Source organism: Octopus bimaculoides, chromosome 4, assembly GCF_046866305.1.
Source record: "Octopus bimaculoides isolate indiv1 chromosome 4, ASM4686630v1, whole genome shotgun sequence".
Taxonomy (NCBI): Eukaryota; Metazoa; Mollusca; class Cephalopoda; order Octopoda; family Octopodidae; genus Octopus; species Octopus bimaculoides.
The window spans coordinates 98,465,033-98,479,169 of NC_142931.1; the positions used below are offsets into that span (position 1 = coordinate 98,465,033).

General features: G+C 35.8%; 1 protein-coding gene across 1 annotated transcript in view; it reads left to right on the forward strand.

Annotated features, from left to right (window-relative positions):
- Positions 1-1,156: 1,156 nt before the first annotated feature.
- The window catches only part of LOC106876834 (monocarboxylate transporter 9), a 36,098-nt gene continuing 23,117 nt past the window's right edge, over positions 1,157-14,137 (forward strand). Inside the window, exon 1 of the mRNA XM_014925548.3 lies at positions 1,157-1,389. The gene's annotated coding sequence lies outside the window, so the exon portion shown is untranslated. The remainder of the gene's footprint in view (positions 1,390-14,137) is intronic.

Genomic DNA, 14,137 nt, shown 5'->3' on the forward strand with positions numbered 1-14,137 from the left:
AATTTAAGTATCAAAACACTTTTGTGCCATGTAATCAAAGCCACCACTAACACTGGTTGTGCCAAGAGAGATGCTTTCATTTCACGCTCTCCTCTCATCGCATGAGATAAGCTATTTTATTTCAAGCACCTTTAGTTCCCCATGTCACTGTTTTTTTTACTATCAACATCAACTAGTCCTAGGGATAGAGCCTTAAGGTTGCAGAATTGAACTGACAAGTCTGTTACTGCCATAATCAATTTTATACTACAGGCTTACGTGCTGGAGCAAGCAGACATATTTTCACAGGAGCACCATCAAACCACTATTTCTCTTTTTCTTTCTTCTTCACTCATACACACATTCTCACGCACATTTACATACTCACTAACTCACTCACCTTCCCCCACACACAAACTCACATATTCACATATATATTCACACACATTCTCACAAACACACATACACTCGCTCACGCTCACATTGTCACACAAGCACTCACACATTTATTAACTCACTCTGTCTCTCTTCATACCTTCTATTATACCTTACTATTATACTTTCCTCTCCAAGCTGATCTCTAAGATACCAACTCCCTCTCCCACTACCACACTCAGATCTCCTCCTACTACCCTCGACCTCTCTTCTCCCTCTTACTCTTTATATACTATGCATCTTACCGATCTTTTATCTTCACTCCTCACCTATTCTCTCTAAATCCTCTTCTCTTTCTCTCTTAACCTCTCCCTCTACTACCATATTTGATCAGATGTTCCTCTAACATACACTCCTCCATTTTTCCCCACCACCATGCCATTCCATTATTCCTTCTATTCCGTCTCTTTCCACCTCCCACCCCTTTTCCTTTATATATTTATATATATAACCGAAAGCTTTCACACAATGTCATTCTATTAACCAGGGTTCTTCCACGACGGCAAACAATATTTTCCCGATATTCAGGTCTTCCCACTGACAAACCCATATTGCATTGATCAATCAAAACACAACACTAACAGTACACCCCACCATCCAACCTCTACCTATTCCATAACAGACATTTTATTTATATAACGACAATCCTGCTCCTTCCTTCCTCCCCCTCCGTCTTCTACTTCTCCCTTCATTTCCTTCTCCAATCTCATTATTATTGCCTTTCATCCTTTTGGGAGAGATAAAATAAGTACCAGTGAAGTACTGGGGTCGATGTAATCGACTTATCCCCTCCCCCTGAAATAGCTGGCGTTGTGCCAAAATTATTATCATCATCATCATCATTATTATCATCATCATTATTATTATTATTATATGCCCGGGATTACATATTCAGGATTTATCACAGAGGAGGAAATTTCTACGAAGTGAAGAACGAGTTGTCCCTTTTTTTTTTCTTACCAAAGGTATAACAAGGTAAGTGACCGCTATATGATTAGTTGTTCAATATCCTACATAATTAACACTATCTGACTGGTTGTTGTTCAATCATTCACATCACCCATGATGTCTGTGATCTGACCACTTACCAAAGAACAAGTACCTCTTAATTTTTGTAATATTTGCATCTTCACTACGTTTTGGCCGATTTGATTTTTAATCGTCATCAGGTATCTTATTTTAAGGTGCTGAACTTATCATCAGGTACTGAACTGGATTCGAACTACGAATGTTTATTTTTATATCAGGAGTTAAATTATGCGTAATAACACGTTTCCATTAGGCCACTAATCCAGTAGTGTCCGGGCTTATGTATGATTGTGTGGTTAAGAAATTTGCTTCACATTCACGTGATTTCGCGTTCAAATTTCCCTAATAAAATTCCACTACGGGCAAGTACTTTTTACCCTAGCCTAAAGTCTGTTAAAGTAATTTGGATGAAACTTGGTAGACGGAAACTGAAGACCGCCGTAGACGCTGTTCCTGTTCTTTTGTAATAGACTTAATTCACTACTTGCTCTAAAACCACCACTTAGTCCTTGGGTCCATAGAGTGGACCCCGTTAAAGTCTTCCAGTTTATAAAGAGGTGAAGATTACTGCCCTTTTCTCACTGACTAAGTCATTAATACCCCAAACATTTTACAGATATTTTATAGGGACCTATAAAATGAAGTTTGGAAGGACTTTGATAACCAAAGCAGAATAAAGATAGGGATAATACACAATATGGAAAGGAGGTGGTGTGATTAAGTTAGCTCACCCTGAAGAGCAAGAAATAAATAAAATAGCCATAGGGGAGTTTTGAATTCTAATACCAGAAAGCCAGTTTACAATAATGAAAGACTTCGAAAAAAAAAAAAAATATGGCCTAGCGTAGAAAGGTCTATAACAGTATTAAAAAAAAATACATGGAGAAAATTTCTTGACTTTAGTGGATCAATGGTAATTGTTTGGTAAAAGTTCAATGCACTGGAGACCTAAGGGTCATGAGGTACCAATATCGATTTCATCTCATTAAATAGTTGCGTGCAAGGATCTTTTAATGGGTAATACCAAAACCTTATTCAATAGAAAGCAACGATCTTTCTGTAATTTAAGTGGTAAGGAATATATAGTTTAATGATCGCACTTATTTCAACGAATTAAAAGAGTTAAATTCTAACTAATTAATCGCTTAGAAATTGTGATGTTCTTTAGTTAAAGTGGAGTTTTGAATTGTCTTTATTTCATGACATCATTCCATTTCGTAGTGTTTTTGATTTTCATTTTCATTATATTTACTCTTTCTATCTTCTCCCCAAATGTTTGAATTTTCTACCTGTAATAGCTTAGAGTTCACCATCTCGAAATTCAATCTCCAATGTTCGCCACAAAACAGCAGATATGTTAAACATAAGGTAAAAGTTACTATTTCATCTAACTTCCAGAATTATGTTTTCCCATACCGATCACGTAAAGTTAGTGACATGCTACGTTAACTACGTTTGCTATAAAACTGAAATAGTTAATTACTTAAGAATTTTCTTTTAATTGACATATGTATATGTGTGTGTACGTGTGTGTGTGTGTGTGTGTGTGTGTGTGTGTGTGTACGTGCGTGTGTGTGTGTGAGAGAGAGAGAGAGAAAGAAAGAGAGAGATTTAAATTTAATTTTAAAATATTTTCTTTTATGAATCACGCACTGGGACAAGACATATTCAGTGCGGTGTGATAAATATCTCTTATGTAGCGTAACATCACAATAGCCAAAATTATCATCATCATGGTCGTCGTCGTCATTGACGTCATCATCATCGTAATCGAATTACTCTGTCGGCGTTCTTTTTCCTTTTAAAAAAAGTTATTGCAAATTAGTGAAGGAAAAAACAACCAGTTATTGTTTTATCTAAAAATGCTTTTCAGTTTCCTGTGTTCAAAATATAGGCCAAGTTGTAGTCATTTAACCCTAAGTTACTCTGACCGAATAGACGTATGAACAAAGTCATTCCAATCGTGACCATCCCGAAGTTTTAGGAACTGTCAAGACTACATTATCTACTGTCCTTCACTTTTATTAAGACGATGACGTGTGATTTCAAATATAGTTGGCTGTCATCTCTAGCAGATACAGCCACCATTTAGAGACCTCTACTTTTCAATCGATATATTGACAGTGGTAAGAAGTTTACTTCCCGACCATATGGTTCCGGGTTCAGTCCCTCTGCGTGGCACCTCGGGCCGACCAAAGCTTTGTGGATTTATGCGCGCGTGTCTGTGTGCGTGTGTGTGTCTGTGTTCGTCCCTCTTCACTGCCTGACAACCGGTGTTGGTGTGTTAACATACCTGTAACTTAGCGGTTCGGCAGACACCGATAGAATAAGTATCAGGCTTAATAAATAAATAAATAAGTACTGGGGTCGATTCATTCGACTTCAAAAATTCAAGGCGGTGCCCCAGCATGGCTGCAGCGAGAAGGACAGAAAAGCAGCAACCGATTATCTTTTGCAGTAAATGTAAGACTAACAAGTGTTTTGGCTGGTTGTTAAACAGTTTAAATCCCGAAGTTGGTGTGAAGAGTGACTAGGGGGGTAACCAATAAGGGGAATTAGAGTGGTGGCAAGGAGGAGGGATAGAAAGGTGGCGAGAAGGGTGACTAGAAGAATGATTAGAAGGGTGGCTTGAAGTAGCTGGAAGGGTGACTAAAATGGTGAGGAGTGAGATGGCGAGAAGCGGGGATAGAAAGTGCGAGAATGGTAGTGAGAACGGTAACGAAGAGGGTGACTAGAAGATTAAGTGTCTGAAAGACTGGCGAGGGAGACGGCGAGTGCGAGAATGGTGGTGAGGGTGGCGAGAAGGATGCAGAAGGTTATCTAGAAACGGTTGTTACGTTTATTTTCACTTCTTACGCACTCACATTCACACAGACACACACTAATCTTATCTGTGTATTGAAACGCAGACTGACAATGATAAACTTTCTGATAGTTTTATGACATCATGAGAGTAAATATATGTCTGCTTGCTTTATCATGTAATAGTCATATTAATCCATGGTCATGTGCCTGATAGAATTATTTCTCTAAAACGATTTGCTGTTGACAGCAAAGAGAAGTGGCCTCATGACTCCATGAATAAAGAAGTCATTATACTGTCTCATTATCTAGGTTGAAGAAATTTTGGAGGAAATTCTGTATTCAGATTTTAGAACCTTGTCTCTCACTCCGGGGTGAGTGTCACTCTAACGACTCTTCTATCCGCCGGCTATCACTGATATTAATGATAAGAGTGCTTTATAGTAAGTTCAAAGTGTTATGGACCTATGATCAACATCTTATAATAATTCTGTTTGTCATTGCGTTACTTAGCACGTGGGTAACACTTTCATGTGATTAGTTGAAGGGAAAGAGAGCAAAAAGAAAAGGGAGAGAGGAAAAGAATATAAGACGAAGAGTGAGACAGAAAGAGAGAGAAAGAAAAAGGAGAGAGAAGAAGAAGAAGAAGAGAGAGAGAGAGAGAGAGAGAGAGAGAGAGAGAGAGAGAGAGAGAGAGAGAGAGAGCGTCCATGACGTGAGGTAGGGCGAACGTAATAATTTTAACGGAGGGTTGATGTTCTGATGGAGAGGTTAATGAAAGGCACAGAGAGAGGGGGAGAGAAAGATGATGATGGTGTTGGTGTTGGTGGTGATGGAAGTGGTGGTAGTGGTGACTGGATAGTAGAAAGTGTATTTTTTGTTTAAATTGAACTGTTTCTTTTATATCACCTAACGCATGCGCATAAGTACAATTCCGTGAAATATTCACGCTTATTTACGTGGTAGATATATGCAATTTAACTATACAGTGGGCGGAAATAAATATTCGTACGTGTCAAAATTCTATATTTATTTAATTTCTAATGAACATAAATGGGATATACCAAAACTATATTTGCATACACATGCATAAACTAAGAATATGCAAAAGAAACTAATAAATTATAGTAACTAAGGAATTTATATTCAATTATAAATATTTAGGGGTAAAAAAAGTATTCGTACAGAACATAAATAACCGATAATTCTGATTTAATACTTCGTAGCATAACCATTGTTCAGTTCCACTTCAACCAAACTCTTCTTGTTCTTAATCAATGACTCGCATCTTTCTTTGGGAATTTTTTCCCATTCTTCTTGACAAATTTTCTTCAAATCTGGAATGCACATTGGGGCTCTTGAATGAGTTTTCATTTTCAAATAACGCCACAAATTTTCAATGGGGTTCAAGTCAGGTGACTGGCTTGGCCATTCTAATAATTTTATATTGTGATCGACAATTCACTTTTGGTAGACTTCGCTGTGTGCTTAGGGTTATTATCCTGTTGTAAAACCCGCCCTTCACAAAGCTGGAGTTTTTCTACAGAGTCCAATAAATTATTGTTCAAAATATTTTGGTACATCTCTGCATTCATTCTACCATCTATCACATGTAAATTGCCAGTGCCATTTGCAGAGAAACACCCCCACACCATGATGTTGCCACCTCCAAACTTTATGGTAAGAATCGTGTTTTTCGGCGAATAGGCGGTACCATCTTTCCTCCAAACATGGCTACGCGAATTTCGTCCAAACAATTCAATTTTCAACTTATCTGTCCATAGAACATTTTCCCAGAATGTATCAGGTTTATCTTTATGTTCATAAACAAATTTTAAACGGGCATCTCTATGCCTTTTAGTCAACAGCGGAGTTTTTCTAGGAGAGCATGACTTCAGTTCATTCCTATGAAGTTCATTACTGATTGTTCGTAGTGTAACACTAGTCCCTGAAGCTAACAAATCTTCTTGAAACTCTTTTCTGGTGATCATTGCATTTTTTTCGATTCTTTACTTCATTTTTCTTAAAGATCTAGGGGAAATCTTGCGTGGTGCACTGGATCATATTCTGTTTTCAACAGTTCCCGATTTTTTTTATATCTTTGAATAAATGAAGATATGGTAGAAAATGGAATACAAAGGGTCTCTGATGTTTTCCTGTAACTTTTACCTGCTTTCCACTGTTCAATAATTAAGTTTTTCACTGAATTTGTGAGTTCTTTCCTTCTCGCCATTATTACGACACTACTTTATGTTGTCTCAGTGCTGAATGAAGAAGTTAGCGTTTTGACACTTAAAATGACTACTGATAAGATTATTGGAACAAACGAGAAAGTTCTAGTAAAATGAATTATTTTAACAGTGTTTTGTGGCATAGAGACTCATAAATTTATTCTGTACGAATACTTATTTATATTTATATTTATAATTGTATGTTAATTCATTAGTTACTATAATTTATTAGTTTCTTTTGCATATTCTTAGTTTATGCATGTATATGCAAATATAGTATTGGTATATCCCATTTATGTTCATTAGAAATCAAATAAATAAAGAATTTTGACATGTGCAAATATTTATTCCCCCCCCCCCCCCAAAAAAAAGACCGATAGAATAAATACTAGGCTTACAAAGAATAAGACCTGGGGTCGATTTGCTCGACTAAAGGCGGTGCTCCAGCATGGCCACAGTCAAATGACTGAAACAAGTAAAAGCGAAAAGAGAGTATATATATATATATATATATATATATATATATATATATATATATATATATAATAAAGTAAAGTTGTGGAATACCGTAAAAGTGGAAATATATATGAAAGAAGGTTGGAAAATGCACTTATTTTAAAGATATTTTTTAACTTAACCGGTTTCACTTTTTTAGAAAAAGATTACCAAAAGTCTTTGAGAATAATAAAAAATGTTAAAAAACAGTTTGAATATTAAAATGCATATATACATTCTTTGATGATAATAAGAGGAATATATTTAAAGTATAAAGCTTTGTATGAACTTCGTAGTGTTACATACTGATTATCACACATTCTCTGATAATAAGATGAAAATGTTTAAAACAGTGTAAGTATGAAAATACATATATGGAAAAATACATATACATATTCTTTAAAACAGTGTAAGTATGAAAATACATATATGGAAAAATACATATACATATTCTTTGATAATCGCGAAGAGTTGAGGAGGAACTGACCTGGCTTTTTTCTCTTGTGTATATTGAGGGAATGTTTTGCTGTCTTAAGAGACAGTATGACTGGTTAGCTGGAGTGGGAGGAAGGAAGAGTTAAAAGGGATTTTTTAATTTTATTTTAATTTTTATTTTTGGTTGGTCTGTGAGCTAGTCTGTCATGGTTCACTGGTTTTTGGGACTGGTTTTGTGCACATCTCTATGTGTGTGTGTATATATATGTGTGTTTGTGTCCGTGTGTGTGTGTGTGTGTGTGTGTGTGTGTGTGTGTGTGTGTGCCGTTTTTATTGGTCCCAGAGTTTAATGTGTATATGAGTGTGTGTTTGTGTTTTTTGTGTCGGTGGGGATGTTAGGTGTGTGTACGTGAGAGTGTGCGTATATCTCTTTGTCTGAGTATGTATGTGTTGTTTTAATCGTCCTTGTGGTGTGTGTGTGTGAGAGTAACCTATGTATGTGTGAGGGTGTGTACGTATGTGTGCGTATGTGTGTGTATGTATGTGTGCATCTGTGTGTGTGCGTGGGAGTGTTTTGTGTGAGTGTGGGAGTGTGTGTGTACGTGAGTGTGTGTGTGTCTCTCTGTCTGAGTGGGTGTGTTGTTTTAAATATCCTTGTGGTGTGTGTGTGTGTGTGTGTGTGTGTAAGCAACCGTATGTGTGTGATGGTTCATATATATGTGTATGTCTGTATGTGTGCGTGTGTGGCATGTGTATATGAGTATGTGTGTGTTTTATCTATGGTAGCATGGTGTGTGTATGTGTGTGCACGTTTGTGTGAGTGTGTATGTGTGTGATTAATATTTGTTAGGGTGTTGTGTGTGCGCATGTGTGTGTATGTGTATATGTGTTTGTTCGTGTGTGTGCGTGAGTGCGTTTGTGAGTGCGTGTGTATGTGTGTTTGTGTGTTTTTTGTGTCGGTGGGAATGCTAGGTGTGTGTACGTGAGAGTGTGCGTATATCTATTTTTCTGAGTATGTATGTGTTGTTTTAATCGTCCTTGTGGTGTGTGTGTGTGTGAGAGAGAGAGCAACCGTATGTATGTGTGAGGGTGTGTACATATGTGTGCATCTGTGTGTGTATGTATGTGTGCATCTGTGTGTGTGCGTGGGAGTGTTTTGTGTAAGTGTGGGAGTGTGTGTGTACGTGAGTGTGTGTGTACGTGAGTGTGTGTGTACGTGAGTGTGTGTGTGTCTCTCTGTCTGAGTGAGTGTGTTTTTTTAAATACCCTTGTGGTGTGTGTGTGTGTACGTGAGTGTGTGTGTGTCTCTCTGTCTGAGTGAGTGTGTTTTTTTAAATACCCTTGTGGTGTGTGTGTGTGTACGTGAGTTTGTGTGTGTCTCTAAGTATGTTTGTGTTTGAATTGTCCTTGTGGTGCGTGTGTGTGTGAGGGAGCAACTGTATGTGTGTGCATGAGGGTGCATGTGTGTGAGCATGTATGTGTGTGTTGTATTTATTAGGTGTCCTTGTACGTTGGGTTTATCCAGGTGATGTGTACGTGTGTGCATGTGTGTTCCGTGTATGTTGGTACTGGGTATGCGTTTGTATGTGTGTGTATGTGTGTGTGCGCTGTAATTGTGAGTGTGTGTGTGTGACGATCTAGCACAATTGTTGAGGAAAGTACCAATTTCTGACAAGCTGGTCATGTTGGGATATTTCAACGCAAGAGTTGGAAATGACTACGTTTCATGGCCTGTTTTAGGCCGACATGGGATTGGCAAGTTTAAAAAACTGGAGTAGCTCTTTTGACTTTTTGTACTGAGAATAATCGAGTTGTTACCAACACTCTGTTTAAGCAGAAAAATAGATATAAAACCACCTGGATGCACCCAAGATCTAAGCACTGGCATCTCATAGATTATATTTTGATCAGAAAACGTGATATGAAAGATGTTTTTAGCGTTCGGGCCATGAGAAGAGCAGAAAGCTGAACTGACCATCGTCTAGTGCGTGGAAAAATACATTTTTCGATAATGCCTAAAAATCGCCAGTCCGGTCCTAAGGTACACAAAAAGTTAAATGCTGCAAACTTTAAATTATCAAGCAACTTGCAAAGATTCCACGATGTTGTGCCAAACAATCTATGGGAAGATTTCAAAACAAAAGTATTTCAGGCTGCAAGTTCGTCAGTGGGATTTAAATCCTGTAAGTCCAGTGACTGGTTCTCAGATAGATCAGCAGAAATTCATGATCTACTTTTAGAAAAACAAAACTTAGGTAATACACTTCTTTCTCAGTCCTTGAACCCCAACTCAAACGAAACTTATAGAAAGCTGAAAAGAAAAGTGCAGACTGCGCTAAGGAAAGTTACTTACGTTAAGGAGGTATATGGCCCAAAATCTAGTTCAATAGCTCCAGTGAGAACAGCAAATGACTGACACTGCTTCTATTCATAAGCGCTAGGTAGGACATTTTTCCGCACTTTTGCATAGACCATCATCTGCTGACATGAGGAAGATAGAAAAAATCGAACACCTTCCAGTTATAGAAGAGACGGCATTTGAACCAACTCTAAATGACATTTATTTAACTGTGAATTAGCTGAATAACAATAAGTCTCCAGGGTCTGATGGAATCTGTGCAGAAGTCTTGAAATGTGTGTGACAAAATGTTTGAACTCTTAAAAATATTAATTTGTCATTGTTGGAGAACTGAGAAAGTTCCTCAAGACTGGATTGATGCCATATTAATCTCCTTGTATAAATCTGGGCCAAGGGATCTGTGTGGTAATTTTCGTAGGATTTCGCTTTTGTCTGTGGTTGGAAAGGTACTTGCCCGCATTTTATTAGAACGTTTAAATACCTTCATCGTTTCAAATATGGCGTCTGAGTCTCAGTGTGGTTTTCGCTCCTCCAAGGGCACAGCTGATTGTATCTTTACTATCAGACAATTGCAAGAGAAGTGCATTAAAAAGAATCTTGCCTTATACCATTGCTTTGTTGATTTGAGCAAAGCATTCGATACTGTTAATCGAAATGCTCTATGGCCAATTCTAAGGAAAATAAGTTGCCCAGAAAGATATGAAAGCTAGAGTTAATTTTGGGGTTAGGCTCTCTGAATATTTTGCCGTTGATAATGGAGTAAAGCAAGGAAACCTTTGCTGTTGTGTTGTCACACTTTTTCAAAACTCTGAGGAGGGTATTTACATAAAATATCGGACAACAGAGAATGTTTTTAATCTGAACAGACTGAAATTCAAAACGAAGATTTTACTTCACTATTTAGGGAACTTTTATAAGATGACGATTGCGATCTTGTCAGTCATTCTGAAACAGGTCTGCAATCTCTTGTATCTGCATTTGACTCAGCTTGTAATGATTTTGGCTTGACCATCAACTTGAAAAAAAAAAAACAGTTGTAATGTATCAACCTGCATGTGGTGATGTTTGTAACCCCACTAAAATTTTTGTTAAGGGTAAGTTACTTGAGGTTGTCGATTCGTTCATCTACCTTGGAGGCTCTGTACAAAATGATGGAAATCTGGATACAGAAATATATCTGTGAATTCAAACGTTTCCGCCAGCTCGCCGCCTTTGAACGTAAGCATTCATTTTAGCAATATATTCTTTATTATTCTTATTGCTAAGCGTTATTTTCTTACTCTCTTACTAACGACTCTGAATTCTTCATACATTTTCTATCATTTAAGCCCAAGAAAAGTATACTTTTATTTTAAAATTAAAAAGTTTATGTTAACTGAAGGTGAATAGGTGCCTTACTGCCCACCACTTGAGGTCTCAGATATTTTGATGTAACTATTTTCTAACCAAATCTCAAATTATTTATGCCTAAGTGTAGCTGAGGAGGTGTCCTCTTTAAACCTGTTAACAGTTTGAAATTTAGATGAGAACTGAATTAGTAATGAAGCTTGGAAGCTGCTGCGATTGACGAAATGTTGGACTTAAGAATATATTCAACCTCTACCGTGGTTGAATGATATAAATACCGCGGAGATAGCCAAAATTCTTAAGGATTATACTAAACCTGGCGCGTTAAATAGTTAAGAAGTTTTTCTCTAAATGTGTCCACTTCAAGCGCTACCTACTAGAAACTTGGATCTCCCCGCTTTCTGGTTAGGCTTTTTCGGATCTATAAGGGTTGTTTTCACTTCTAGTTCATGGGAGACAACCCGTTGCCATTAACGTTTTTTTATGTTAAGACTTAATTTCGATTTCTGAGCGTTTCCTCACGTCCGTGACGTAGAGAAAAAAATTTGTCTTTGTAGTATAGACTCTGACGAGCTGTCCACAAGGCTTTAGTTTTGTGGATACGAAACCTTTGGTAACTCTATGACCAAAATATAATTTTTTGCTGTAATAATTATTGATGTATTCTTTAGAGTGTGCTTCTCTTCTGACATATCTGACATATGCTTTATTGACTATATATATATATATATATATATATATATATATATATATATATATATATAAATAAGAGCTTTGACGCTAAATCCATATATATTAAAGTTTATTACCTATGTATACATTTCTGTATAAGATCAAATTCAACTCTTAATTCAAGTTAAATAAGTAAATTACCTTACACATCCTCAGGGTAAAAAGTAAACACCAAAAAAGATTTATAATCTCTAAGGCTGATCCATTTTCAAAATTCCTCCTGAATAATAGTCCGTCTAAGGGAGAAAACCCTAATAATATTATTAATTATAAACAATCAAGTAATACAAATTATTGAACACTAGTAATAAATTTTAAACTAATGGAAATCTATATTATCTCTAGAAACTTTAGTAAATAAATACAAATATACAATTAGATTATTAGAAATAATAAATCATACAGTTAATATATCCTGTCTTTTAAACCTAATATTATATTATAATACCCGATCATACTGAAATATATAATTTATTTAAGCCAGAAAAACGTATGCCTAAGAAAATGGCTACATCTGAAAGCATTGTATGTGAGTTTATTTATTAACTTACCCTTAGAAAATAATATAAAAAATAATCCAAGATTACACAACGAACAATATCTCTTACCTTTGTCATAAGGGAAAGGTTTTCTAATAATTGGCCATTCTAACGAATATTTCTTCTTTCGTTCCTTCAGTTCCCAAATAAATTTACTAAGACTAGTATTCGCCATTTTACTTCTATCTCTAAACGTATTATAATGATTCGATATTCGTTGACAAATTTGTCCCGAAGAACAACCCACGTATATGTTAACATCTGTTTGGGCCGTTACCTTACATTGATAAACTATATTCTTCAATCTAGCATTTGGGCCTTCAAACTTCAGTCTTCTGGGGTTAACCTCTTTTACTGTAATCCTAGTACGATTATTATTATTATTATTTATATATTTTTACTCAGTATCCCTACGTCCGATTTTGAAGGCAAATATGGAAATATTATAAATTAGTACATAACTACTATAGTTGATAAGTTGAAGTTAAATTTGTGGTCGAATACAGACCAAGTCATCGGGTGGTTTAATTCTATTGAGGACAAGAAAAATACTAAATTCATTCAATTTGATATAGCTAATTTTTATACATCCATTAACCCGATCATATTGAATAAGGCACTATGGTTTTTTCATAATAAGGCAGGGCTTACTAGAGAAGAAATTAAAGTGATATTAGCTGCTAGGAAGTCTTTAATTAGTTTTAATGATAAAGTATGGATACGTAAGGATACACCGGATGCTTTCGATGTCCCCATGGGGAGTTCGGACTCCGCACAAAAAGCTGATATGGTAGGTTCTTTTATTCTTTATGAATTAGAGGATCAATTTCCTATGATTAGGTGTGGGGGGGGGGGGGTCTATATAGGGATGATTGCCTTCTATAAGGAATAGCTCCAACCAACAATTACAAAAAATTAAAGGTAGATTGGCTAGATTTTTTCGTAGAATGTGGATGAATATAATTTATGAAGACGATATTTCTTTAGCTAATTTCTTAGATGTGACATTAGATATTAGAAATGAGACATATAGACCATATCATAAACCTTCCACTAACCTGAAATATATCAGTAAGTGGAGTAATCATCCTAGAAAAATTATCGATAATTTAGTAAGAAATATTTCATTAAGACTTTCTAAATTATCTGCAAATGATATGGTTTTTGATAATGAAGCTCAATTCTATAATTCGGCATTAAATAGGACAGGATACAAAGAGAAGGTTTACTATGACAAACCTGATTGTAACAATATTAAGACAGATATGAATTATAAGAATAATAAGTATAAGAATAAGTTTAGAGGAAATAAGGAAAATAAACCAAGAGATTTTCATAAACGTAACATAGGTGATTTAAATTTTTTTAAGAATTATACAAATAACTGCGATAACACTAAAGATAATAATGTATGGTTCATAATCCCTTTTAGTAGAAATGTTAAATCTAATTTGATTGCACAGTTTAGAGAGGTGATAAGTAGATATTTCCCAAAGAATTCACATTATGGTAAAATCATTAATACACATAGCATTAGGTTTGGTTTCTCAAACACTAAGAACTTAGCCCAAATAATTGCAGCTCATAATTTTAAAATACCTAAATCAAAGAAAATTGGGGAGGATAGTGATGGAAACTCTGATATAAATAATAATAATAATAATAATCGTACTAGGATTACAGTAACAGAGGTTAACCCCCAGAAGATTAAAGTTTGAAGGCCCAAATGCTAGATTGAAGAATATAGTTTATCA